The sequence below is a fragment of the Neofelis nebulosa genome, chromosome 13 (genome assembly GCF_028018385.1).
Source record: "Neofelis nebulosa isolate mNeoNeb1 chromosome 13, mNeoNeb1.pri, whole genome shotgun sequence".
Lineage (NCBI taxonomy): Eukaryota > Metazoa > Chordata > Mammalia > Carnivora > Felidae > Neofelis > Neofelis nebulosa.
This window is the reverse complement of record NC_080794.1, coordinates 61227597-61254212: the sequence shown is the minus strand read 5'-3', so window position 1 is coordinate 61254212 and position 26616 is coordinate 61227597. Positions and strand designations below refer to the sequence as shown.

At 48.9% G+C, this 26616-nt stretch overlaps 1 protein-coding gene and 1 long non-coding RNA gene across 4 annotated transcripts in view; one reads left to right on the top strand and one right to left on the bottom strand.

The window, feature by feature from the left end:
- UBTD1 (ubiquitin domain containing 1) overlaps positions 1–26616 on the bottom strand; it is a 53786-nt gene that overhangs the window by 25478 nt on the left and 1692 nt on the right. The gene's annotated exons all lie outside the window — the stretch shown is intronic.
- LOC131493182 (uncharacterized) lies at positions 23653–26347 on the top strand. 2 transcript variants are annotated; one of them, XR_009252497.1, is made up of 3 exons: positions 23653–25182; positions 25674–25981; positions 26058–26347. It is a non-coding gene; the product is annotated as an uncharacterized LOC131493182 (long non-coding RNA). The 2 variants fall into 2 exon arrangements; XR_009252496.1 differs by lacking the exon at positions 23653–25182 and having other exon boundaries at positions 25420–25981.

Genomic DNA, 26616 nt, shown 5'->3' with positions numbered 1-26616 from the left:
CAAGAAACATGAGTTGAGCTTCTCCTATGTACCAGACTCCAATATGGGGAACAGGGACACAATTTTAATGAGATGGGCTCTCAAGGTCAGAGGTACTAATAGAGAGAGCCATGTAAGGAGATAATAGAAACCAATGCACAAATGCATGTGCTGTGAAATACACAGAATCATGGGGACACAGGAGATGGGATCTCACCCAGCCTGTGGCAGGTCCTGAAGTCTGCTCTGAATCTAAGGCACGAGCAGGGGTTAGCCAGGCAGAGGAAACAATATGAGCAAGGGTGCAGAGGTGATCAAGGTCCGGGAAGCATAAACAGTGCTGTTGGAATGTACCATGCAAGGTAGCAAGTGGCCAGGTCACGAAGGGCTGTTAGGCCAGTGAAACAGGGTGGACATTACTCCCTAAAAGATGGGAGACCTGTCAAAAGGTGAAGCAGAAGAAGGTCGTATGTTTGTGACAGCTCACTCTGGAATCCAAGTATAGGGTGGGCTTCAGGGGCCTGGACTGGAGGCAGGAAGACCACTTAGGAGGGTGCTGCATTAGCACAGGAGACATGGTGAGGGCCTGCACTCAGATTCCGTTGAGTGGCTCTTATGCAGCAGGCAGAGTTTTAGCGGGGATGGAGATAAGGGATGGATCTGAGAGGTACTTGAACTGCACATTTAGATGATTTCTAATTTTTCACACTGCATACATATAGCTTTGCACATGCTTCAGCTTATTTCCCTATGACACAGTCCTCGTGGCAGAATTTCTAGGTCAAAGGTAGGGATATTTTTAAGGTTCTTGGTGCCCTTTGCCAAATTGCTTTCCAGAAAGACCGTATCAATTTTCATTTCCTCCAGCAATGCACAAGAGTGCCTATTAGACCCTCTCAGCATCCCCCCCCCTCAAAGAAAGGCAGAGGTAAGCTCACATCCACCCCATCGCTACAGAGTGAATCCTCTGCTTGACCCAAACAAAACGACTATGTCCAGGAATAGGCTTTAAGAATGCACACACAGGACACTGGGCTGAAGGGTATGTTGCTCTGGAGATAGGCTAGGGCCAGGAGAGGGGCACTCTCTCCCTGCTCCAACCTATCTTCCTGATGTTGCCAGTAATTCTCTCAGCAGAGATCATGTCGTTCCCTCTGCTCAAGAACTTTCCAAAGCTCCCCACTGCCTACAAAATAAAAGCCAAACTCCCTAGTGTAGAAATCAAGGTTTCCCCAAAATAGGATCTGCAGTACAGATTTCTATTTACTCACTTATTCCTTCAGCAAATATTTGAGTGCTTGCTATTTACCAGGTAGTATACAAAAAGACCTTGCTCTCAGGGAGCCTCCACTCCAGTGGGAGAGACAGACAATGCACAGGTCAATATAGATGCACCAGGTATTTATATGTTATGCTAAATAAAGCAGGAAAATGAAGTGATGAGGAACGCACAATTGTAGAAAGGGTGGCCAGGGAAGGCAGGTGCCAGGAGACAGGTGCAGAGGCCAAGATGGAGACAGGACTGAGCCATGAAGATCTCTCCCACTACACTCAGCCCACACCTGAGCCACCAACCTTGCATGGACTTCCAAGTCTCCATGTCTTTGCCCTCAGCCTTCTCTCCTGAAGATTCCCCTCCTGGCCCTATTGAAGGGGAAACACTTCTGTGCCCAGCTTGAACGTCACCGCTTCTGTGAAGCCCTCCTGTCTCCACAAGCCAAACCTGCTCACAGCACTCCACTTCCATCTCCTGGTCTGTACAGCTGCCTGCATCTTAAGGCCACGCAAGGCCTTTTAGCTCTGTATCTGCCATGCCTCACACACAAGAACGAGGAAGCTCTACGTTGGCACTTAAACCCAGTCTGGTCTCCACACTTGCCCTCCAGACCACACTGAGCTGCTAAAAGGCAGGAACTGCCTTCCTCAGCTTCTGATGCACCCAGTTTGTACAGCCTAAAATCTGGTGTACAGATGTTTGCCAAAGAGGGAAGTGTTGTGTGCAAGTTATCGAAGAGAGAGGGCAATTACTGGCAGGGAGACATTTTTCTCTCAGCACACACAAATGAAAATACTCTCCACCTTTGAGGCAAGATTTTTAGTGGTCTATCCAAGTACATCCTCACCTCCTCCTTGGAAAGAGGCGGTCCAGCTGGACTACGTTTCCCAGACTCCCTTGCAGTCAGGGTGGCCATGTGACTACATTCTTGCCAACAGAATGTGAGCCGTAGGGACACGAGCTGTAGAGGACCTGGTCCCAAGGACAGTGGGCATGCCTCCTCCACCTTCTCTTTTCCCTTCTGCTGGTCTGCTGGAACCCAAGTGGGCTGGTAACCCAGCTTCAACCACGAGGAGATGTCCTGTGATGTGGCGACAACCCAAAGGGACTGGATACCAGAATGACCACAAACAGCAGAGCTGCCCCCTCACCTGGTCTGCTCATGTCGGGGACGTCAGGGCCATTATGTGAGACAGAAAACTTAATTTCTCATTCCTTAAGCCACTGCATCATTAGGCCCCCCTTTTACAGAAAAAACAAAAACAAAAACAGCCTTACGTTAGTGAATGCACTCCTGTTACAGCAATGGGATGTAAGTCTGCATCATCCTCAAACACCTTTCTCAGTGCCTATGGGGGAATGGGGAGTCCTGACCTCTGGACAACCCACTAAGATCCAGCAGGGTCAGGAGAAGAGGCGACACGAAGCAGCTGTACAAGTCAGAGCAAAAGTTCTGGAAGAACACGTAAAGAGGCACAAACGGGTGGAAGAGCACCATGACGAGAATGAGGAGAAGGCAGCAGCAGAACCCACGAGAGGGACCAGAAAGACAAAACTGGTCCTCAAGGTTTAAAAGCCTGAGTCCTGTGGGTAAGAAAGGATTTACGGGAAGAAGAACCAAATGCACACAAACATTTATTCTAGCCCCTCTGTGGATTTCCTCACACTCATCCGGCTGGCTGTCACCGGGTGGAAGAGGAGAATAAGAGAAATGGGGAAGGAGTCGGCCCAGGAGGTGGAGGCATCATCTCACTGACACCACCTCCCACGAAGGAACCAAGGAACCAGGGAAGCTGTGTCTTTGTCAGTCACGCGGGCCCCCAGAGAGCAACAGTCCTGCCCTAATTCTGGGTCTGCTGCACCTAGTGCCATCTCTCCTTCATCCCGCTCTGGACACCCACCAAGTCTCTCCTGACCAGAAGGTACAAAGGTAGAAGACAGCTACTGCCTTCCCGCAGCCCCCAGGTCCCTGAATCATCAGCCCAGCCATCCCAGCTCCGCTGGGCTCGTCAAGCCCCTGACAGCTCTAGCCCAGCTTCTGGAACCATCACTAGTGAAGAAACAGTGAAGAAGACAGAGGCCCTGCAGAGGGGAGGTACAGATCAGGGGGAGGAGCTTGGGCTCTGGAGCCAAGCAGAAGATTCGCATGCTGACCCTGCCTATTAACCCGCCCTGTGACTCTGAGCAAGCTTTAGTTCTCAAATCTACAAGAGAGAGATGATGCCACCTCACAGGGCCACTGCAACGATAAACTACAGTACATATGTAGGAGAGAAGATGCTCCACAAATGCTAATTCCCTTCCATTACCCCCACACGTCCTCCTCCTTGTTGGCCTGCCTCGATCCATAAAATTCCTGTTGCCGGACTCGTCCTTCAGGATGAAGGCACTGTCGTGAAATGTCCCTGTGCCATAACATGTCACCTACTGCAAGGGCCAATTAAATGTTCTGGGCAGGCTAGCAGGCAGGCATCCAGAGTGTCTGGTGGAGGCTCTGATGTTAAAGCTCCCAGGTGCAGACAGGAGCTGCTCTGAAGTGGGGGGGGATGGTTGCCGAGCCCTGAAGGAGAAGATGTTATAGAGAAAGATGATATGTTAAGGACGCTAAAGCGTAAGAGCTGGGAATCTCCAGGCGGGCAGAGCTGGAAGGTGGAACAGCTCAGGGGTGCCTCACAAGAAGTAAAACAGGAAAAGCAGAAAAAGAAGAGACTGGGAGATGAAAGCCCTCGAAAGGAGAATTAGGAAGGAGTCACCAGGGTGGCCCCAGCCCCTGGCAGCAGAGACACTTTGCTGTCGTACCCTGGCCCCCCTCCAGATCCCTCCTCCGAGCTGCTATGTCCCATTCCTGGCACCATATGGCTCCTATGTGTCCATCCCCACCCTCACCCTACCAGCCAGGTACATTCTAAAGAAGGAAGCCAAAAGCTTTGACCTTGCTGTTTGGAAAGGGCTTTCAGAATCTTGTAATGCGTGCTTAGAGTCAGGAAGGAGGCAGAATGTACCTAAGCAGTGAAGGACAAGACTGAGCATCTCCGGGGTTGTGTTTCCTGCCCGGCCACACATTTGGGACGACGTGGACAAGGCAAATGCTCTCTCTTTGACATTCACCACACTGTAAGAAGGGTCACGAATGCTCACCATGGACTCAAATCCCAGGAACAGAAACAGGAAAACTTCACAAAAAGAAAGCAGACCTGCTCCTGCAGAACCAGCAGGTGGGAGCTTGGCCTCACCCAAGCTCACGGAGTGCAGACGCCTCTCACAAGGCCACAGTGAGGGGCAGCAAAGGCAGCACACCGGGACACGCTCTGTAGAGGGCTAGGCCAACGCAAGGAAGGACGGTCTCCTCATGAGAGCCATCAAAAGCTAGCTTTGCTCAAGGAAAGCCTGGCTGATTGCCTGCAGGGTGCTGAGTGGAGCAAACCCCACACTGAGTAGGCAGCGGACCACATCACCTTTACGGGCTCTTCCAGCTCTAATGTCCTGCCACACGCTCTGGCACTAAAGAGGCCAGCTCATCAATGTCTTGCAGGGCTCAACTTCAGTCAGCTGTCAGGCAGTTTACAGCCTTCTGTGGTTTACAAAGGGGCTCCCACCCACATCAACTCACTTGATGTCATGACAGGGGCTCTAGAACCATATGGCACCCCTCTGCATCCTAGAGGCAGCCGCATGGCCACAGGAAGTCAGTGGGGCAAAAGAAAAATCAAATCAAAGGACAATCAGTGCAGTTTTGCAAACCTCTGTAGCCCCAGGAGCCCACAGGAAGTGCACCCACCCCGGTCTGCCCTCCCCTGAAATTCATCCGAGTGCCAGCCTCCGTGCCAGGGTCCAGAGACCAGGTGTTGTGTGGCCCGTCCCACAGGGGGCCAGGCACATGCTGTTGCTATCCAGCTCCTTGGACCCGGACCCTGTCGCTGGGGCTTCAGGGAGAACAATGGAACAGGAAACAAGAGAGCTGGGCCAGGATGATCCGGGAAATCTGGGTGCTGCTGCTTGTGCCTGTGTGAGGGTGGACCTCACAGCTCCATTCAGAAAAAGGCCCTACCAGGCTGCTTCGACTTTAGCACAAGCAGATCCCACTGGAGCAAGGAGGTCCTGCAGTAGAAGGTGGACTCTCCGAGGGCAGCCCTTCTAATTTCAGACTATTCTCCTTTAGGAAGAGAAATCACCCTGTGGGGAACAGAAAAACTACCTTCTTGGAACTTCTCCCCATGAGTGCCCGCTCTGTTTTCTCAATTACACGACAAAATCTCCAGGTAATACTGTGTGGTAGTTAAAATCTCTCAGCAGTTATGAGTTTGGGAGCCAGACCGACCCATTCCAAGTCCCAGGCAGGTGATCTCGAGTAGATCATCTGATCTAAATCCCAGTGCCCTCCTTTATTAAATAGAGACGATAATATTCTCCCCTTCGGATTATTATGAGGATTAAATGAGATCAGACATGTGAAGCCCCTACCATATACCTGGCATGCAGGAAAGACTCAATGAATGGTAACAGTACCATGACAACAGTTCCTTGGGGGATTTAAAGACCGCCTTCCCCATCTTCCTCTGCTTTGTGTTTTCTTGCTAAGTAGTCCCAGCTCCTCAAGACATGATTTCAAGTTCCCCAAACATCCCTTCGTTGCTCTGTCACTAGGCAGCTGTGACACAATGGTAGGCCCTGGGCAATGGGGCAGAAAACCTGGGTTAGAATTCAGACAGCCTTCCTGAAGAGATGCTGGAGGGGACTATTCCGTCTCCAAATCGGGCTGAGCATCTATGATGACTTAGGCATTAGGCTAAGCACTGCAGACTTACCGCTCAAAGGAGATACAATCCCTCCCTCCAAGAGCTCATAGGTTAGCCTACTCTACATATTAATAGTCTACATGCATCTAGAACTGAACTTGAATGCCACTTCCTTGAGCATGCCCCGCTACCCTCCCCTCCCCACCCACCAGAGCCTCTCTTTACCACCGTCATTTGCATGTGAGTCCATTATCCCTACCTGTGGAATGAAAGGTTGTGTGTCTCAGGTGAGAAGACAAAGAAAAAGGTTAAAAGTCCGTGAAGTTTCAAATTTACAAGATTAGCACAGAACTGGGCACAAAGTAGGGACTTGTCTTGGAAAAGCTGAACAGAAGCTGGCAGGACCTGGGCCTTGATCTCTGGCCCAGCTTCCCCAGAACCCCCTCCTAATGGTCCTTCTCCTTTCCTGGGGCATTGTGGAAGGGACATGTGTTATGGAAAGAAGGCCAGAGCAGAACTCACCAACTACGGCGCTGACGAAGCCAGACTACGAGTGCTTGCTGGCCAGCCCAGCAGCTCCAGACTGTGCTCCAGACATGGCCTCCCTCTCCTTTCTCCTTGAAAGGAAGCTGCCTCCTCACCAGGGGAAGAAAAGCTGAGGTGGCCACTTGCTTCTTTCAGTGGCTTCTTTCTTGGAAGACATCAAGCTCTTTTCTGTCCCAGGGCCTTCACATGTACGGTTCCCTTTACCCAGCCTGGATAAGGCCCCCAACCTTGGGTTGTGCCCAGCGCCAGGACCAGGGGCCAGTGGAGGTTGAAGCCTAGCTCATGTTCACTCACCAGCCACGGGTCCTGGCAGGGCTGCCTCTGCCTAGAGCAGACACCTTTTATTCTGATTCGCCTAAAGGTATCACATGGACCAGCAAACAGCCCCAGCTAGAGGTAAGGTCATAGGAGACCAACATGGCTACGTCAGGCTCAGCGTTCAGGTGCTGCGTAGCCATCTTTCTCAGGGCCATCTTTTTGATCCAGTACCGCCAAATAATCCATTCCTCCTACCTCATAATTCTCTCCCAACACCCTCTTCTCTCCTTCATAGCATGTGTTACATTTTTATTATTTGAGCACAATCTAATTGCCCACTACTCTGAGAGTTCTATGAGCACAGGGCTGTATCTGTTTTGTTCAGCTGCACACCCTGGGCCAAGCATGGGTCCTGGCATGTAGAAACTCAATGCACGTCTGAGCTTTATGGCAGTATGTGCTTCAGATTAGTCTTGAACTCTCCAGGACTAGGCATCTATACTAATATTACCTTCATCTGGCATACTGCAGGAAGTGAGTGGCAAAGCCATTGGGTAGGCCACCCAGAGCCCCAAGAGGCTTTGGTCCAACTGAGACAAGACGGGCAGGATGCCCCCATACCATGCACACCATCCTGCCAGCCCTCTAGTAGATACCTAGAGGACTGTAGGACCCAGAAAGACAGGATTTGACAATCTCCTACTGGAAGATTGTGTTTCTCAGCCTTTTTTTTTTTTTTTAATTTTTTTTTTAACGTTTATTTATTTTTGAGACAGAGGGAGACAGAGCATGAACGGGGGAGGGGCAGAGAGAGAGGGAAACACAGAATCGGAAGCAGGCTCCAGGCTCTGAGCCATTAGCCCAGAGCTTGATGCGGGGCTCGAACTCACGGACCGCGAGATCGTGACCTGAGCTGAAGTCGGACACTTAACCGACTGAGCCACCCAGGCGCCCCTCTCAGTGTTTTTAAACACACTCCCCTTTTTGATACACAGACTTCACATACACACCCCCACCCAATTTGTGGCACCCAAATTGTGCTATGCCCCACTTGAGAATTACTAGAACATCAGGCAAGAGTTTTGTCAAACTCCATTTTTAATAGCTTATGTTTTAAAAACAATATACTTCTCCAAACCTAAAATGTGATTATGATACGGAATATGCTTTTTCAAACTTCATATATACCCTAATCCCCAGAGATTTTTATTCTTTTTCTCTCTTTCTCATTGACAATCACCACTCACAGACAAGAATAGAACACAAAAGGCCTACTGCAAACAGTAGAAATGTTCCCAGTCAATACAGAATGTGTAGAAGAGGAACCTTTGGGGCATATTTCTAGCACTCTCAGAATAGAATGGCATCAGGGTCTAAGTGGGAAGAGCATCAGATGGAATCGAGAGATCAGGCTCTTATTTACTTCTAGTTTTGAAGCTCCTTTGTCAGGATAATGTCAAATTATGCTAAGACTAGGAATTTGCCGCCATAAACTGGGACAGCTATAAAATGGGACACTGGTGTGGGGGAGTCCACAGCAAAGAGAAATACTAGGACCCCTACCACCTGAAGGTCTTTTCATTGTTTGGGATATGGAGAAGAGAGAAAAAAGCACAGCTCTGAAAAAGACACCACAAGGGTTCCTTATGTGGACGAGTTACTAGTTGCAATAGTCAACTGGAAGAAAGAAGAACTTGAAGTTTAAGTGGGCTGTGGGGGGTCCCTGGCCCCGTGGCAATGGGAGGCAGGACATGGCCACAGTTAAGAAATGGGCATTGGGTGGTTGCCTGGGTGGCTCAGTCAGTTGGGCATCCGACTTTGGCTCAGGTCATGATCTCGCAGTTCATGGGTTCGAGCCCCGCATCGGGCTCTGTGCTGACAGCTCAGAGCCTGGAGCCTGCTTCAGATTCTGTGTCTCCCTCTTTCTCTGCCCCTCCCCCGCTCATTCTCTCTCTCTCTCTCTCTCTCTCTCTCTCTCTCTCTCTCTCTGTCCCCCTCTCTCTCTCAAAGACAAATAAACATTAAAAAAAACTTAAAAAGAGGGGCGCCTGGGTGGCGCAGTCGGTTGGGCGTCCGACTTCAGCCAGGTCACGATCTCGCGGTCCGTGAGTTCGAGCCCCGCGTCAGGCTCTGGGCTGATGGCTCAGAGCCTGGAGCCTGTTTCCGATTCTGTGTCTCCCTCTCTCTGCCCCTCCCCCGTTCATGCTCTGTCTCTCTCTGTCCCAAAAATAAATAAAACGTTGAAAAAAAAATTTTTTTTAAAAAAACTTAAAAAGAAAAGAAATGGGCATGGGAGTCAGACCCGCTGCAATTCCAGTCTTGTTCTGCCACTTACTTGTCAGTAATGTCACATTTCCCTTAACTATAAGAGGATGACAATTCAACTTCCCTCACCGGGTCATTATGAAGATTAAATGAGATAATATGGGTAAAATATTAAGCACAGTGTCTGGGAAATGGTAAGTGAACATAGAACATGTTTATAAATGTTTTGTATTACAATTATTGTTTCCCAGCAGGAATGCAGGCAGCTGGAAGGGCAGCCCAGAGGCACCTGGCAACCCTCTCATTCTCATTTCCTATTTATTGTCACAAGTGACATGACCTCTGTGGTCAAGGACAAGAACAGCTGGGTAGACCAGCAAAAGACACAGCTGCTGCGCTTTAGGAAAAGTAATACTCCAAGGGGCTGGGGTTGGAACTGAGCTGGCAGGAGAACACAAAGTCTGGCTTGGGGTGGGGGTGGGGGAGCAGGTGACTCCAGCAGAGGCTCTGTGGGAGAGAAATGACTGGAAATAGCCAAAGGCCCTGGTGAGGGAGGGGGGAAGGCAGAGAAAGCAGGGGAGAAAGGTGGGCACAGGAAGCTCCCTTCCTGGAGAGAGGAAGCTACAGGTGAGCCAGAAGGAAGCCAGGAGGACAGGACTGTGGGCAGTAGGGAAAGCTGGGCCAATCCTGAGGGAGAGGCAGCTGGGAACAAAGCACCAGGCGGCTGGGCCCTACTGCGTGAATGAAGAAAGGATGGAACAGAATAGGAAGGGAGGCCACAGGCTCTCTCCTCGGGTCCCCTCCTCAAGCTCTCTCCGTTCCCCCAACTCCAGGGGTCCCAGGATTTCAACCAATATTAGGTTACTACCACCATCTACTGTCGCCATCTGGGTCCTCTTCCCTAGGCTGGCGGCAAAACAGGATGTATGTTTCATTTCCCCCTTTCCTGGGAACTTTGAAACAAGTGCTCTGTGGATTTCCCTGTGGGGAAGAGGCCCACAAGGCTCACACAGGGGAGAACCCCCCTTCCAGTTCCACTCCGAAATGTGCATGGGTTAAGCCTGCCCATAGCCACCCCCTTCCCCAACTGTCTCTTTCCTTCCACGCTCCCTCCCTCTCTCCTCTCTCTATCTAAAGGAGGGTTCAGCCTCCAGCCTGCCCGCTGGGCTCTCTACACACACACACACAGGACCAATCAGGGGAATGCTGGAAGTCAGTGGGGGTGAACTCATCCTAGCTCTAATCAGTCACTCAGGGACCCCCAGACTCAGGTTCCAGATAGGCGCTCCTCTCAACACTACCCCAGGTGATTTGAAGTCAGGGAGTCTGGGTTGGCTGCGGGGAGTTCGCATCAGGTCATGTCATCCCAGGTCCAGGAAGGAAGGCTGCCTGACCTCCCGGGGGGGGGGGGGGTCACCATGCAGGCTGTCACACAAGCAGCAATAGTAACAAGGCTGCCTGCATCTGTGTGAGCCTTTTCTGAGCACAAAACATTGTCATGTACATAACCTTTGACCTACAACTCTAGGAGGGGACTGGGCAGATATTGTTCCCATTCTGAAGATGAGGAAGCTAAGGCAACGTGTGCAGGGCCTTAGTTCCTGAGAAGCAGAGCTGGTAGGCCTGGGACCCATTCTCCAGAAGTCTCCTCCTTTACCCTGGGACTTCCCTTTCTGCTTTAAATATCCTCAGTTCTCCCAACCTAAACAACACGTACTCTGGCCATGCTGCTGCGTGAGACTAACGACCTCTCCTTCAAAGAGCTGCCCTTCCCCCGTCCCCAGTGTTGCCAAGCCCTGCCCAATGCTCCCACCCGCTGCCTGCCACATCTTGGACCCTCCCTCTGCTTCAGCCAAACTGTCACCCATAAACTCTTTCTTCAAAAGGGCTTCTGTACCCCTGGCACTTCCACTGCCGACATGTCAGTGCAGACCCTTCCCCCGCTGCCGGAGCGCTGCCGGAGCACTGCCGGCCCGGCCTCCTAAGTGGCTTCCGTCTTCTGTGCTGCCCCAGCCCCTCCCTAGCTGTTCTCTTTGCCCTTTGAGTCTGGAGCACCCTCTCAAGTCCCCAGCATCATCTCCTGTCCCCCAGCCTAGCTTCAAAGGGGTCTTTCAGGCCTTACTGCCCCCTCCCCGAAACACACACCTCCTTGCATCTTTGCGTTAGCTCAGGCTGGTCTGCCTTCCCAAGCCCTCTTCTCTTCCATCTTCAAGCCTCTACCCTCCAGTGTCCAAAAGCATCCTCTGAGTGCAGGAGACTGTCTCTTAATGCCTGTCCCACCTAAAGCCCCGAAAGGGGCAGCCTCAAATCCTGTGTGATCAGGCTCTGCACTAGTAGCTTGTATCTGGGTGGTCCCGTGACCCAGAGAAGTCAAAACACAGGTTGCCAGAACTCAGCATTGGTGTGCTCCGTCTTGGAACAAGCCGATGAGCCGAGAGGAGAAGGCTGGGTCCATAGAGAGGGAAGCTAAGAGCAGACGCTCAGATGGAAGCAGAGAGGCCACCAGCCCCCAAGAGGCAGAGCCGCCTCCATTCCTGGCTGCTCTCCAGCCCCAGCTCCTATGAGGCCGGCTGCCTCCATGTGATCCTGCTGGTAAACCCTTTTCCCCTGAGCTAAACTGGAGGGCCCTCTGCTGTGTGTGGAACACTGTCCATACCAGCTTGGGGAGGCCTGTCCCCTCCTGACAGCCCCAACTGGATGAGCCATATACTCAGAACAAGCAGGCTCTGCCCAAGGGTCACCTCTTTGTCTCCTGGATGGCTAGTAGGTGTTTCACCTACACCCGAGTCCCTCCCTAGGACTAGAGCTTCTCACTAAGGCCTAGAAGAGGTGACAGCTTCGGAGCTATGGATGCAGCTCACAAGTCCCCCTCCTCTGGAGCTGTCCCCAGTCTACACACGGTCAGGAACGGCCCCTCCCATACAGGCTTTGTTGCAAGTGACACCCATCCCCTGGCTGGAGCTGAGTGGACCAAGCTGGGCGAACTGGATATGCTCCCCCGGGGAATCTGCACTTGAGGCTGGGATAGCTGAGCTCTTGCAGGAATACTTGAGACTGTTTGGGCTGTGGAAACAGGGGGTCGGGGGAGCCCAAGGAGAAGCAGAGTTGAGGGAAAAGGGGAGATTCTGATGAGGTTTTTCCAGTTCCTGCTTAAGGCCAGGCAGCAGTCTTGCTGTGGGGTCCTGAGCACCCCCTGAAACCCTATAACAAATCACCTTTTTTGTTTAAGCTGGAGTTAGTGGGTTCCTGTTACTTGTAAAGGGGTCCTAACACAGCTGGGATCTCCCGTATGCTTCTCTAGGAATACAAAGTAGGTGCTCGGCAAACAAACTTGCTCAATGAAGGAAACTGGCCCCAGATCCTGACTTTTCGATTTCTGCCAAAGGCACCTCCGTGCTCTACAAATACTCCACATATAAAATGGGAAATTCAGCTCCAGGCAACTTAAATTAAATGCACTTTCCTTGCCTGAAGTGCATTATAACCTCATTTTCATCTCTTCTCTGGGACAAATGAGCACTGAAAGGAAAGGCAGGTGGGAGTCAGCCAGAGAAAACAGCCTATGGCTATAGAGCCTAGCAAGTCATACTGGACCCGCCAACTCTGTGCTATCCCCACCTGTCCCACTGCAAAAACTCTCCTGAGATTTCTCTCCCTATACCGTATCTCCAGTCTACCCAAGACAACCATCAAAATCTCCAAGACGTTACAAAGTTTGCACCCCTCCTGAGGGGTCATTTAGGCCACAGACCATCACAAGGCCAGACCCATGAATCCTAAGGCTGGAAGAAACCTCAGAGGGTTGTCTTCCGTAGTGGTTTTCCAACTGTGTGCCCCGTAGCAACAACTTCAGTGGAACCTCTGGGTCCCCAGTCTCCCCGGCGTCAATCAGGGCAGCACCTAATTTGTTACACATACCAAGCTAAGCACAAAGTGGCGGAGCTGGAAGGGAACTCTGGTCCCTGGACTCTCCCCATTGCCTCTCTCCCAAGGCTGCTTCTTTAAAGGCTCCTGGGCCTGGGCAGGGTCAGAACTCATTCCTGTGTGGGTGAGCACTGGCCGGAGAACACAGAGGGAGCAATGAAGACACAATGTGGTGCCCACTAGTTGGTATGGAGTGTGAGGTCACCCTGGCTACATCGGCGGAAGGGCAATGCAAACAGCCCGAACAATATGGAGCTGTCCTGATGCGAGTCCTCCGCTATATATAGTCTCTCCCCTGAAATGACCTCACGCAGCAGCAAGGCTTTGTGGCATGGCAAAACTGGCTATGCATCCCCAACTCCAGGGAAGAGAGCTCTGTTGAAGAAACTGGATGGGAAAGAGGAAAGAAAGGGGCCTGTGGCCTGGGGGGCGGTGGGAATGCAGGTTAGGTTTCCAGACAACTCAGGAGAAATTCTTTCCCTTGACCCCCACGAGCAAACGTGAGTCTCCTGTGCAGTGCATGATGAAAGTCTGGGGTAGGGGAGCCCCTGCTTCATCAGAGGCTTCAGTCCTGCCTGCTCACAGATGGTTGGCACCCGAAGCCCTTCGTTTATCTGCACCCCACGTGCAGGGACCAGCAGAGGCTCCCTCTGATTCAAACTCCCCGTTTACTATTCGAGACCTTCCTTAACCTTGGTGTACACAGCCAATTTGATTCTGCTGCCGAAAAAAAGAAAAGAAGGCTAGAAGATAAACACGAACTAGGAGTAGGGACTCTCATGGGGTGGTGGGAGTGTGCAGGAGATTTTCTTCTTTGGGCTTTCTGGTGTTGTTCACACTTTTTATATAAACATCTACTACTTCTGCAACACAGAAAATCACACTACTTGCTTCTCTCCAGCCTGCACCCCTTACTCAAATCACTAACCCTTCTGCAACTCTCCTCACTTATCTTTAATAACCGCCTTATCCCATCTCAACTCTTTCTAAAGTGTCTATACATTGCCTTTGTCTCTGCTTGTCTACACTGCATGATTTAGCACTGGTCTATACAACATCTTGCTTAAAATGGTATCATATCTTTGTCTTTGTTCCCTCCCCAGATCAGCCATGAGCCATCATCAATGACGAGACATACATGTACAACGTGTACACAGGTTTGAAGCAAGACCGATAGAAAAAGACATGAGAAATGGAGTCAGAGTTCCTGGGTCTGACACCAGCTCTATCTCTGACTGCGCAGGATAGACTACAGGGCAGTGGCTTGACCTCTATGAGCCAGTTCCTCCAGCTGAAATCTTTATCGGTGCCAATTCTCTTCTCCTAAAAGTTAGGAAAGACTCTGAGCAAGTCTGCCAACCCCACAGCTTTCGGAAAAAGGGACCATTTCCCCTCGAAAGCTGAGAGGCCCCAGACCCAGCTTATAAAAGAGGTCCCCGTCCATCCATACCTAGACTAGCACTGGACCATGGACAACAGGGCCAGGAGGCTGAAATCTCTCCCATGACACTTCCTGTGGGCCAGGGCACAGACAAGTGCCCAAGGGGTGGTGCAGTCACAAGTGGCAGGCCTAAGGCTGCCTTAAGGCTGCAGTAAAAGTACATGATGGTCAGCAATAAGTCAGACATCCAGCCCCTGGATCTTCCATGGGACACATGTCACAGCAGGACAGAGCTGGGCTCAGCTTCAAACAGGAGGGGTCGGCTGCAGATTAAAGGGCCCAGTGTAGCTCTCCTTCTGCCTTTTGACTCCAAAGACTAGCCCGTCCTGTTCCTGAGGGAGAGGCCCCAGATAACAGTGCATACAGCATGTGGATGTTTTCAAAACAATCATCTGGGGCCTTATAAAAGCCATAGTAGCAGTAAGTCCCCAGCCAAATCATGCTCCCTTTCTCCTCAGCAGCCAGTCCCAGGCCAGACCCAGGCCAGACCACAAACAGGAATCTGTGAACCTGATGCGCGACCCAGAGGGAAGAAGGGCAAAGAGCAAACAGAGCCATCAGGGATGTAAACCTGGCTGTGCAGCTCCCTGAGGAGCCCGGACACTGTGTGCCATGGATCTGCCCACTAGGGCGTGGCCAGATGGAAAAAATAAAACCCAATCACAGAAGCTCCAGTATTCATTTAGTCCATCACACCGTGAGTTCCTTGAGGAAAGGAATCAACTCTTCCTGCTGTGCCTGACACCTAACGCAGTGCCTGGGACAAGGCAGATGTACGGAATTTTTAGAGGCAGTTTCCCATAGTGGTTAAGATATCGGTTCCCAATTTACAACTACTAGGGTTCAAATAGCAGTTCCTCCACTTTCGTGGGTCTTAACCTCTTTGAGCCTCAGTTTCCTCCTCTGGAAAATGCAAGTAATTATGCCTACCTTATAGGGCTGATATGAAAATTGAAGACACCAATGTCAAACACCTAGTAGGGTATTTAACGCACCCATGGTAGGTTAATAAATGGGTACTGATTTCAATGATTATAATACATGGTACTATGTATTATAGTGAGGTATATGCTATGTATGTATAGCTGTGAGGTCTTGAGAAATGAAATGCCTGTGTCCTGTGACAGTCTATTTTGGGGGAAACAGTGCATTCGTTAAGTAAAAAAATCAATGCCATGTGCAATATCCCATATTATAGAGGACAGTATGGTTTATTTTGCAGACACTGCATGGGGCTGGGGAGAGGGGAGGAAGGCAGAACAAATCCATGAAGGTTTTGTTGTCCTTTCACGGGACAACAAAATGCACTTTCCGGCACAGTTAGGATGTGTAGTGCAAGAACTGGCAGAAGTAGACTATTTGCTAGTCATGGGTGGCAATGACGTCAGTCAGTAAACCAGCCATACCTGTTTAGGGCCCAGTGAGCCCTCAGCTGAAATTGACAAGGGGGTAGGTATTGCATGGAAGGAATGCCGGTCTGGAAATCTAAAACAGTGGTCTGGAATCCAAAACCCTCCATTTCTCACTGTGTGACCCTGCACACAATAGTATCACTGAGCCTCTCCCCTAAAATGAGGACAGTCTTACCCTCAGTGAATTATCAGGAGGACTAGATGACATGTGGGTAAAGTACCTACTGCAGTTCCTGCCACAGAGTTGGTGCTTAATTAATAGCAGTATATGATAACTATAGAACAACTGTTTCTTAATCTAGTTGTAGGGGCTGTGTATCAACTGTGGTAAAGTGGCTCTGCTGCGGATATTGATCACTTTCCAAGAAAGTTCAGGAAGGAGGTGTCTTCAGTTGACAAAGTGTATTAGAGAAAATGTGCCAGGCTCCAGGAAGGAAGCCCCAGAGGACCCAGAGATGTTCTGCCAAGCTGAAGATGAGCCACAGCAAACTGAGGGCACTTCCCAGCCTTGACCTACCAAGCAAGAAATGTTTACATCTGTTTTGAGACAGCCCAGAAAAGTAGCCACTGGGTGTTGCTGAAATCAGCAAGAGCTGAGGGGGTGGGGGCTGTTGCAAGAGATTTGTAACTAACAAGGGTTCTCAAGTTTTTGTGAAAGGTTCATATTTTTTAGAATGAGGCTAGATTCAAGGCTATGTCTATAATAATATCACTCTTGTGCAATTTGCTTCCAATTGGCCTTCCTGAATAAATGAGAGGAATCACAAGAATGGTAGATAACCAGGGTATAGAGCAGAAGCTCGGTCTTGTGTATGAACTTCACTGGCCTTGTATCTCAACTTGGGCGGGGGGGGGGGGGGGGGGGGGGTGGGGAAGAGGTAGGCTGGGGACAGCTGGCTTAAATAATAAGTGCCAAACACGGTGACAATAGTAAGTACAATTTACCAAGTATTTTAATATTTCCCAGGCACCATTCTAAGGAGACTTAATGTGCATTGACTCATTTAATCCTCATGACAATCCTACAGAGTAGGTACTGTTACTTTCATTTTACAGGTGAGCAGAGTGAGGCCCCCCAATCCAAAACAACTTGCCAAGGCTACATAGCTAATGAAGTAAAGGAGTTGGAATAAAATGCAAATGAATACTAAATGAACAGAATAAGTGTAATACTGTCATAATTATCTGCCACCAAAAGGAAAAATGGTATCTTATAAATGTCCTATTTCAAAGACTCTAGATTTTGCAAATCAAAAGAAATTCACGGTCAGCCCTCGCTATACACTCTGACCTCAAGGGAAGGGCCAAAGGGTGGGCAGAAGCAGATTTCCCAGGGGAACCCAGGGGAGGCTACATTCTGCTCTTCCCAATACTCTGGGCTGACCAAGAGTCAGTAGAATACAAGTTCCCAAAGGAACAATGAACTTAGCTTTGATTATTGCCATTAACAACCCATTGCCATTATTCACTAAGCATTTGCTGTGTTTGGGCACTGTGCCGATCACTTCACACACATCACCACTTGTGTAATGTAGTCCTTGACTCCCTTAAGTGGCCCGACTCTTGTCCCCATTTTACAGATATGGAAACTGAGGCTTTCCCACCATAGGGAGAAAGCAGTAGAGCCACTGCTCCTGTGGCTTCTGCCTCTCTACCACTTACTTGTCAGTAATGTTGGGCACCTTGGCAACCTCAATAAATCTCAATATCCTCACCCATAAAATGGGGAAAATGATTCCTGCCCTGCCTACCTAACAGGATGGCTGTGGAGAACAAATCACGTATAGTACTGGTGAAAGCACTTTAAAAACTGCAAAATGCTGAGCAAAGTAAGAAATCATTAGTCTTATTAATTACAAACAGTGACACCTGATCCAGCAAGCACTTTGCTAATATGACTTTGTTGCCTCTTTTCTCCTGGGAATTTGGGAATAATTCAAAGTCTGCAGCCAGGGCACTCTTTTCTCCAAGTCCCAGGCATCTGAGAGTTGGAAAGTGGCAGTTCACTCTGGGAGAAGAGGGAGAAAACAAAGATGTTTGCATTCTACTTGTATTTCTCTTCAGGAACACAATCCTGGCTGAGATTCCAGCACACTCAACCCTCAAACAACATTCAACACATATTTATTGAGCATCTACAAAGTGCCAAGCACGTGATCCAAGACCATGGATTCACGTGGCTCCTAGGGTAGAGGCTGTAGTTTGGGGGTTGGGAAATTAAAGGAGGAAGGAACAGCAACGAAAAGGGAACAGAGTGGCTACAGTCCTTGGAGCTTTGCAGGTTTTACATCAGACTTCCCGCTTCTTTTCAGAGAAGTGAGGGAGGGCAGCACAGAAGAATGAGCTCTGAGCACTGCAATTTGAGTCAAAGTGCTTAATCTGAGCTCTAGTTCCACCTCTCCTCAGCCTCATAACCCCCAGCAATCAATTTACTTTCCTCCCCGTCAACTTTCCCATATGTAAAATGGCTAGAAATGTTCCCATAGGTAAAACAAGGACAATCGAATGAGAGGACTGGGTCTAGCAAGGTGCCTAAAGACGCTCAATAATAAACTCATTTTAAAAATGAAAACCATGGGTTCTCTTCTTCCTGTCTGGTGAAGATAAACTGTCCAAGGGCCCAAAAGCTCAGGTTCTGAGATCAGACACTTGGGTTCCAGTCCTGGCTCTGTTGTTTACAAGCTACATGGCCTTAGGCAGGAGACATTACCTTTCTAGGGCTCAGTTTCTTCATCTGTAAAAAGGTGATAATAGTGTCCACCCATAGGATGGTCGTGAGGATTAGCCAAGATCCTGCACGTGATGCTCCCGGCACATGGTGAACACCAAGTAAAGGTGAGCTACTGCCAACTGTATCTCTTCCAGCCCTAAAAACAACGAAACTCTGAGTCCTCTAAGATCTAGGCTGCTGGGTGACTGGCTGGCTGCCTGGGCTTGGGCTCTGGTGCCAGCCTCCCTGAGGACACAGGTACAAATGCGGAGCCGTCCTCGTCCCCCCCACCCCACACCCTGCAGAAGGTGCTCCAGCCCCTTTCCTGACAATAAGGGACACTAGTTGAGGGGCTGGCATGGTCAGAGGTATGGGTGCACACTGTGCTTGGTCCTTCTTCCTTGTGAGCTCAGAAAGCAAGGGGCAGGACCTTGTCCCCAACAGAGAGAAGCATGTGGTTTTGAGCAGCAAACTCACCATGTCACTGTCACTACTTGCCTTTGACTCAAGCCTACATGCTCCCATCTGAACCACAGTCCTGCATCTCTCACATGCAAAAGCTAAAAAGGAAATTGGTGCCTACCCCACTCACCCCAAGTTAAGACAGAGTTAACATTCTCTGGGAGCCAGATGAGTTATAACAACACAGAGCTGCCTTGCTTCACTTGAAGCCCCATCCATCCATCCATCCATCCATTCATCCATCCATCCATCCATCCATCCAGCCTTCTTTCCCAGCCATCAACCGCCTAGTTAGAAACCCAGAAGCAAGCCAAATTCTGACTGACCAGATAAGATGTCGCAGAATCCACCCAGCCAACCTCCTATACTTCCCTCTCTGGAGGGTCCCTCAGGCTTCACTGTGAGCCATCTGATCTTTCTCTGGGCACAATTCTAACAATCCCGGTCATCTGTTTCCTCAGGAAATCGGACAGGCTGATGTTTGAGCCCAATAGATGGAATCTCAAGTGACCACTATGATCAGGTGTCACTTCACACCCATAAGGATGGCTATTATCAAAAGCAAACCAAACAAAATAAAAACCAGAAGATAACAAGTTTATTGGTGAGGATGTGAGAAGTTGGAACCCTTGTCCACTGCTAGTGGAAATGTACCATGATACAGTCACTAAGGAAAACAGCACGGCAATTCCTCAAAAAATTATACGTAGAATTCATATATGATCCAGCGATTCCGCTTCTGGATATATACACAAAAGAACTGAAAGCAGGGACTCCCAACAGAATTGTACACCCATGTTCCCAGGAGCGTTACTCACAGTAGCCAAAAGGTAGAAGCAGCCCAAGTGTCACTGACAGATGAGTGAACAAAATGTGGTACCGACATACACTGGAAAATCATTCAGCCTTAAAAAGGAAGGGAATTCTGACACATGGTACAACATAGAAGAACCTTGAAGATATTGTGCTAAGTGAAATAAGCCTAACCCAAAAATTCAAATACTGCATCATTCTACTTCTACGAGGTACTTAGAGTAGTCAAATTCCTAAGAGACAGAGGGCGGAGTGGCAGCTGCCAGGGGACGGGGGAGAGAAGAATGAGGCGTTTGTGTTTAATGGGTACAGAGTTTCAGCTGGGGAAGATGAAAAAGTTGTCGAGCTGAATGGTGGTGATGGATGTATAACAATGCAAATGTTCTTAATGTACAGAACCATCTACTAGAAAGTAGTTAACATGGTAAATTTTATGTTACGTATATTTAAGCACATTTTATATGGGGAAATGAAAAAAAGGAGTGACTGCTGCCAGGGAGAAGACAGATTATAGGTGGAAACATGAACCCCAAAAGGACAGTGGCTGGACACCATTTAGTTTGGGGCCCACTGCCCTCTAGTCTCAGAAGCCCAGAGGCCTCACACTGATCAGGCAGGACATTGTTCTCACTCAGAGCCCAGAAGAGGAATCAAGAGCCTCCCTGCACCAATGGTGCTTGGGACCCTGAGGAAGGCCAGGCTCTCCCTTAGCAATTTCCTTCTGCCTGTCACCAGTTCACCCCTCTTCTTTCAGAGATAAAGGCTTTTGACAGAAAGAAGCTTTTGTGGTTCCCACCTCCACCAAGCAGGTGCTTTGTACATACAGGTATGAACTCAACACCCCTGAGTCGCAAAGAGGAGGTTATTCATGCTCAGTGTATTTTGCTTGGAAGCCTATCATCCATTTCAGAAAGATTTCCATCCAAAAATAGTTTTTAAACATTTCTTTTATAGTTTTGCTCTTTGAAAAAAGAGTAAGCTTCAATGATCTGGTGGGGAAAATCACTGGCCATGGTTTTTGTGTGTAAAAATCCTGTGGCTAGGATAATAGAAACTTTATGAGTTCACGAAACCTCTTTTTATCCAGGATCTCACTTGATTCTTAAAACCTCTCTGGGAGGTGGGTAGGGTAGCAGTCATCCCATTGTACAAATGGGGAAACTAAGGCTCAGAGAGATCAAAGCCGCACACATAATTAGGAAGAAGCAGAGAACCAACACTTTATTTCCCATCAATGCCAGATGAGGATCTGGGTTGGGATCTCATATTTGAGTAGACCATGCAGTCATGAAACCAATTTTCAAAACAGTGTTCGTTTATTTTATCCCCATAACATCTTTCTGAAGTAAACTGCAAATAATTATCATTTTTTAAAATAGAAGATCAACTGAGCACAAAACAAATGACTTGCCCAAGATCACCACTTAAGAAAGGGCCAGATTAGACTTCCTCCCTTTTGAATACACTTGACCTTGAGCACTTCCCTACAATGCCTTGACCCCAACACACTGAAAACTTAAAGGAGCCCATGCAGTTTTTATATAGCCTGCACCACGTTTCTGTGAACTCGGCAGGGAGCAGATATACCTTTATTCTCTTTTTAATAGCTGGAAAAGAAAAAGAGGTTAAAGAAAACTTTAAGTTCCTTTCAGCTCTAAAATTCTATGATTCTAAAAATTCCTCAGCAAGTTACTTGGCAGAGAGAGGCCTGGAATCCACATCACCCGCCTTCCTGCTTCCCAGTCTGTTAGACCACCCCATCCCTGCCCTTTGAGTTAATGACTACAAATACCATGTGTATCTGAGAGAGGGGTCCACAGTCAGATGCATTAAATGACATAAAATGTCAAGAAAGTGACACTGCCTGGTTAGGACCCTAATAGGGGACTTCACTCTGCTCTGCTGCCATAGCCCCTGTATCTCCTAGCAAGAGGCTCCCAAATCACAGGGAATTATGTGCCAGGTATTTGAGACCTTACCCAGGCCTGGGATGACAGAGAAGCCAGTCCCAGGAACAGAATAGCACTGTGAGGCTGCAGCCTAAGTCCCCTTATTAGATGCATGCCCTAACACCTACGAGATGAGAGAGCAGTCAGGTCTGCTCATTCCTGCTTTTCTACAGACCTTCCCAACACTGTTAGGGATACACTGGTTTCATTCGACAAAGATTTATCAGGCACCTCTGTATGCCAGGCACTGCTCTATGTATCAGGGGGCAAACAAATAAAAATCCCTGACCACATGTGGTAGGAGAGGCAGCCAATGTCAGATGATGATAACTGCCATGGAGAAAAATAAAACAGGGAAGGGGGCGGCGGGGGGGGGGATAATGCTGACAGCAGGTAGTACAGGGAAGGGGATCGATTTATAAAAGGCTGGCCTGAGAGGGCTTGACTGAGGAAGAATGTGGAGGAGGTGAGGGAGGGAGGGCCCCGTTCAGGTACCAGGGGGTGTGGAACAGGGGCTGAAGAGCAAGAGATGGCTTAGGAAAGGTAAGCTGGTGAAAACTGTATCGTGTTTTGTAGGCCAACACAAGGGCTGGGGATGAAACGGGGAGCACAGGAGCAACAAAAGCTGACTTACGGTTTTGCAGCACCACTCTCGCTGCTGCGATGAAAACGGTCTGTCAGGAGACAAGGGAGGAAGCAGGAAGGTCAGTTAAGAGACTGACGGGAGCTTAGAGCAGGGCCAAAGTGTGCGGATGATGGGACTCAGGTTCTGGGTATATTTAAGGCAAAGTCAACAGGACCTATTGATTAAATGGATGTGGGGCTGAGGCAAAGGGGAGGAGTCAGGGGTGTGTTTTTGGGGTAGTGTTTTGGGGGCCTGGGCAACGGAAGGATGAAATAAATCACCATGAGCTGAGCTGGGAAGACTTTGGGAAGAGCAGGAGTGGGGGGTGCGGGTTCATTTTGTCTCCGACGTGTTAAACTGAGAAGCCTGTCGGACATCCAATGTGTTGACCACCAGCAAAATATACAAGGCTAGAGTTGAAGAGGACGGGCTGAAATTATAAATGTGTGAGTCACCAGCATATATAGTAATACATAACCGTATGTATTATCATACAGGATTTCCATGTATGATCACATGGAATTTGTATGACTATAGGTTTATTTTCTCCCTCCACCCCTAAACTGTAAGCTTCATGTGGCCAAAAACCATGTCTGTTCACAGCCAGCAAGGTGCCTGGCACTCAGTAAATATTTACTGAGCAAATGGAGAAGTTGCCCAATTACTCCCTCAAGAATAGCCACAGCAGCCCACACAATGAGAAGCAGACTCTCTTGCAACCACAGTGCCAAGCCCAACCAGCTCAAAACAGGGCCCTGGGTCTGTCCACACCGGGCTTGAGATTCCAGAATGTAAGCGGATATGCCTGGCACATCACAGAGTCAGATATTTGGGTTTCAGCCCTGCCACATTCTCAAAGGGTAGAACTGGGCAAGAGACTTGCCTGTTCTACCACCTCTATTTCTCCCTGGGGTGGCTGGGGGAGGGGCTGCCTTACCCACTTCAGGGGCAGAGATATTGATCTACCCTGGGTATATATATGTGGTGGTGGGAGCACCCCACATGAGTAAGTCTTCAAGTATTCTCTGAAGAGTGCAAGGACCACCCAGCACCTGGAGGGGGAACCTAGACTTTCGGGGGATGCATTATGAGTAACAGTTAAAAACTAAATAGCTAATGCAAGATGGCCTGACCAATGGGCATTATGTCTCTGTTCTACCTAACAAGTGACAAGGAAGCCAGAACTAAGGCCAAAGGATGACATAACAAGGCCTGAAATTTCAACCCAATAACTTTGCAGTTTTGAACAGGTGCCTTTATGAAGATGTTGAAACAGCTCTAATGATTTTGTACAACCTTGCTCCTTTCTGAGACATTGAAAGTGTGACCTGAGAGAGGTCTGATGACTTGCCCAGTATCACCCAGCTCCAGGCCTAGGACTAGAACTCAGGTTGTAGCTCTCTGTTGATGATTTTTCCCCATTACACCAGTGGCAAAGGAAAGGTAAGAGTCACCAAGGGAGTTAAGGAGTTTTAGGCATTAGTGTTACAACATCAAACTATGTCTTTGTCAAAGGGTAAGCTGCAGATGTTACAGGAATGCCAGGTGCATGCTGTGAAGTTAAGAAGGATTCCTTCCCTCATACCAAACTTGTCATCCTACAGAGTTCCCCTTGGCTTTGGACTTTATGAATAGCTTTATTCACAGAGAGACCTGCAGAATCGAAAAAAATGATACACTAGCAGGTAAAAAAAAAAAATGCAGATAGATACTTCAGTAAAATGTTTACATGAAAAATCTAGATGACAGGATACAGTCGGGTTAACATTCTAAAGTCAACAAATATTTGAGTGGCTCCTCTGTACAAGTCACTGTGCTGGGTGCTGAGTGTGTGTGCATGTGTGTATGTATATGGCTACATGAGTGAGTGTGAGAGACAGACACACAAGGATAAGACAGAACCCAGGTCTTCAAGGCTTGCAATGTAGTTTCTGATATAAGACTATAAACATCAAAGAAATGACTAATAATATGGAGTAGGTAATTGTTAAGTGGCATAATGTGTCTGCAGGAGTTCTCAGAAGGGGGGGTTAGAATTGTCAGGCAAGGTGCTTCTAGAAAGATAGGGGATTTGAGGCAAACCTCAAAAGGAAGAAAGGTTCTTGATAAGAAGGGAGAAATGGCAATGAGCAAACAGCGTGGCTTTAATGTCTGGGGAAGACAAAGAAATCACACCTTAAAAGAAAGGACCAGATCAAACTGAAAAGCCTTGAAAGTTAAAGTTCTTACAGAAGTGGAAAGATGCAAAAAGACTACTAAACAGGGGTGCCTGGCTGACTCAGTCAGTAGAGCATGCAACTCTTGATCTTGGGCTTGTGAGTTTGAGTCCCACGTTGGACGTAGGATTTATTTTAAAAAATAGTTTCTGTTAAAAAAATTTTTTCTAAACATAGAATTATAGGGTTCAGAACAGGTTAATTTAACAAACATCTTCTGGGAGGGACCACAGTGTGCAGGCATGGGATGAATGACTGAAGATTAACTTGCCCTTGGTGGGGAACTAACTTCAGCCTGGGAGGTGGGTTGGACTTCAGATGAGAAGAGAGTGAAGCAGAGTGGAAGGGACAGGTTAGAATGACTTGCCAAGGAAGAACCAGCAGGTTCCAGCGGATGACTGACTAGGAGGCAGAGAAAGTCAGCAGAGACATCTCCAAAGTATGAAGTTGGACAACCGCAAGAATGGAAGAGTAAAGGGAAGCTTGCTGAAGGGAGAGATGCAGAGCTTGGTTTTGGAAGTGTTGAATCCAAAGGATAACTACATCAGTGTGTCCAGTGGGCATTTACAGGTATGAATCTGGAGTTTGACAGATAATAGTTGAAGATACAGTGTAGGGGTCTTCCCAGTGGAAAGAGTTGTGGGACTGTGTACAATTTCTCTGGGAGGGAGTATGAGAGAAAGAACAGAATGCCAAACTGCACCGTGGTGCACCCACACCTAGGAGGTGATGTGATGGTGAGCAGGAGTGATCAGAGAAAAAAACCAGGATAGTCTAATGCCAAGAAGGGAAGGGGGGGGGGTAGTTTCAAGTATGAGAGGGATGTCACCAGTGAAAAATGCTACAAAATCAATTATGTGGCCTGAGCACATAAATAATAAATATTCGCTGAATAAGTGAAAGAGAGAAAGAAAGGAAGGAAGAAAGAAAGAAAGCCAGCCAGCCCTTGGGTTTGAGAATCAATTTTTCTCAATCAGAATGGACAAGGCTGCCAACAGGATTTCAATGTTAGATTTTACCCTATGACCCCCACCCCCATAAAAACACGTTTCTTCTTCCAGAAGTCATCCTGTCCACCACACAGACATCCTTCTCTGCTTCCCCCACGTTTCCCCTCATCTTCCTTCCCAGTTCCCACAACCCAAGCAACACACCTTCCGTGTCAAAGGAGACAGGAAATTCCAACTAGAGTTTCCACTTCATTAATGACTATACTATGCCTGTGGCTCCTCTTACAAAAAGGGATATGTGGCAACTGGGTGGAACAGGCGACTGCTTTCTAGCCCCAGCTGCACTGCTAACTAGCTGTGGGACTTTGGACCAGTTCTTCAACCTCTCTGGATCAGGGCTTCTACACAGACAGGAGGAGGTAAGTCTACCTGGACTTCAGACAAGTTTTGAAAGTCCCTTTCAACTCTAAAGTATACGATTTTTATCATTCTCAGAAGGTCCTTGCAACACTCTCAGAGAAGGAAGTGAGTACAAGACCCGGGGAAACGAACGCCAGACCTCTTCCCAGGGCGAAGAGCCAGGATAGGAGGAGTGTACCAAGAAAGTGAGAAGGCGCTGCCCAGCCCTCGCGGATCACCAGGGAGCAGATCCCATCCCCAAGGCTGGGAAGGATCCCAACAAACCCGAGCGCAATTCTCACCCCACACCCCACCTTTTCTAGACTCCCAGACAGCCGGGAAGCTCTAAAAAGCCCTGCGGGAAAAATAAAGATTTCTTTCCCAGAGTCCTGCGCTGCTTTTGCCAGTTGGATTCCGGCAGACACGATTTGCAGCCCGATAATGACACAGACAGTCTTTGGAAGAGCGACAGTTCTCGCTCGCTCCGAGTTCTGGGGACGACTGGCCGCCCGCGCCGTGCCCCGACGGGCCAGCCTCCGACCCCGACCCAGCTGCCAGGCCAGCGGCGCCCCCGTCCAGGGTCCCCCTCCCCTCCGCGGCCCCGCTGCGGTCTGCAAACATTTCCTGCCCCCGCCCCCACCCTCACTCGGAGCTT